Source organism: Myotis brandtii, unplaced genomic scaffold, assembly GCF_000412655.1.
Source record: "Myotis brandtii unplaced genomic scaffold, ASM41265v1 scaffold208, whole genome shotgun sequence".
Lineage (NCBI taxonomy): Eukaryota > Metazoa > Chordata > Mammalia > Chiroptera > Vespertilionidae > Myotis > Myotis brandtii.
The window spans coordinates 7340158-7341977 of record NW_005357764.1 but is presented as its reverse complement, the minus strand read 5'-3'; positions in this window follow the sequence as shown (position 1 = coordinate 7341977).

Below are 1820 nucleotides of genomic sequence, written 5' to 3'. Positions count from 1 at the left end.
AGCCCAGAGCCTAAGTTCCAAGTGGTAGTTCCTAATTGCCATAAATGAGGAAGGAGGTGCTCATGCATTCAAATTCCTCAATAGGAAGGCTCTTCAGGTGCAAGGCAGCCAAGAAATGACAAATGGCCACTCTGATGACCCTGTTCCTCTGACCAAACAGATTCTTCCCTCCAGCAATTTGGAGAAAGGACCTATAGTATATTGAATACTGGCTCCCCAAAAGATATATCCACCTAGAACCTCAGAATGTGGACTTATTTGGAATAAGGGTCTTTGCAGCTGGAATTAAGGTAAGGATTTCAAGATGAAATCATTCTGGATTGGGGTGGGCCCTAAATCCATTCACAAGTGTCCTTAGACAGAAAAGAAGACACAGAAACACAGAGGAGAAAGAGGCAGAAATTGAAGTGGTGCAGTTACAAGCCAAGGAATGCTAAGCACTGCCAGGAGCCATCGGAAGCTAGGAGAGGCACAGAATGGATTTTCCCTCAGAACTTTGAAAAAGAGTCAATCCTGCTGACACTTTGATTTCAAAATTCTGGCCTCATGAACTGTAAGAGAATAAATCTGTTGTTTTAAGGCCCCTAGTTTGCAGCAATTTATTACGGCAGTCTCTGGAAAATAATACAGAGGTACAGAGATGTCATCAAGTCAAAGCTGGTGGGAGTGCATTGGGGCCATGGGAAGCTGAAGCAGGGAGAGAAACAGAAGCAACAAGCAGACCTAGGATACCTGGCTACTGCAGGCTCACACAAATGCCAGCAGCCCTTGGGTTCCTTGAGATGCCCAGTCGCACTCAATAATTTCCCTTTCTTGCTTAAACTGACTAAAGCCACTTTTTATGACTTCTAAAACACCTAAAGCCCTCATATATGACCATGTCCAGCCTCCTCTCCCTACTAGGTGGGAGTACATATGGAGTGCGCAGGGGAAGGGAGGACTGGTAGATAGAATCCACTGAGCCAGAAGACAAGCACTGGTCAGCCAGCCAAGGTGGGTTCTGCCTCCAGAGAGCGCCCCTCTAGAAAGAGGACAGTGCCCAAGGCAGAGTCTGCTCTGAGGACAGCAGGCTAAAGGACTGAGGCCACCACCCAGATATCAGGAGGAGAGGGGTAAAACTTTGCTAAAAGGTATTCATTTTGTTTTCAACCCCACCCCCGTAATCTGGTACTGTTCCTTAGTGACTGTTTTCCCGTAAGTACAGAGTTGGGGGTGTCTGGACCTCTACTGCTCCAGAGTAAGAACTGGTGAACAAAGGAAAGCAACTCCTGACATGCAGAATATAAACCTGCTAGAATAGGAGCCTTTACCTCACTAAGGGGAGAAGGGGGTGGAGTGTGAGGGGTGCTTGCTACCCTCTCTCCTGTCCCATGCAAAGAGATGGAAGGGCAAATGGGAGGTGGGGCGTGGGGAGGAGGTTGCAAGAGCTCCCTGAGGGGAAGGGATTCCGACTGTGCTAGGGCTGTTGGGGGAGGTGTTGGGGGGGAGACCTGCCAAGGTTCCACCAACTTGGGAAATCATCCGTTCCTTTACTTTCCGAACAGGTCCTCCACCCCCGCCCCCTGGTGAAGGTAGCAGAGCCATTCCCCTGTCTATTTGGTAGGATTTTCCCGAGTTCCGAGGGCACTGTATCTCGCTACCACTCATCTAGCAAAAGCACCTTGCCAAGTATCCCACGAAATCTCACATCAACCTCAACAGTCAAATCACTTTCCCAAAATCAAGCGGCCTGAAAGAGGAAGCGAACCCAGGATTCCAGCTGGCTCCAGGTTTCCGCTACTCGCTGCCCTGCTCACACTTTCCAGCGCCCCGCCTGGCCA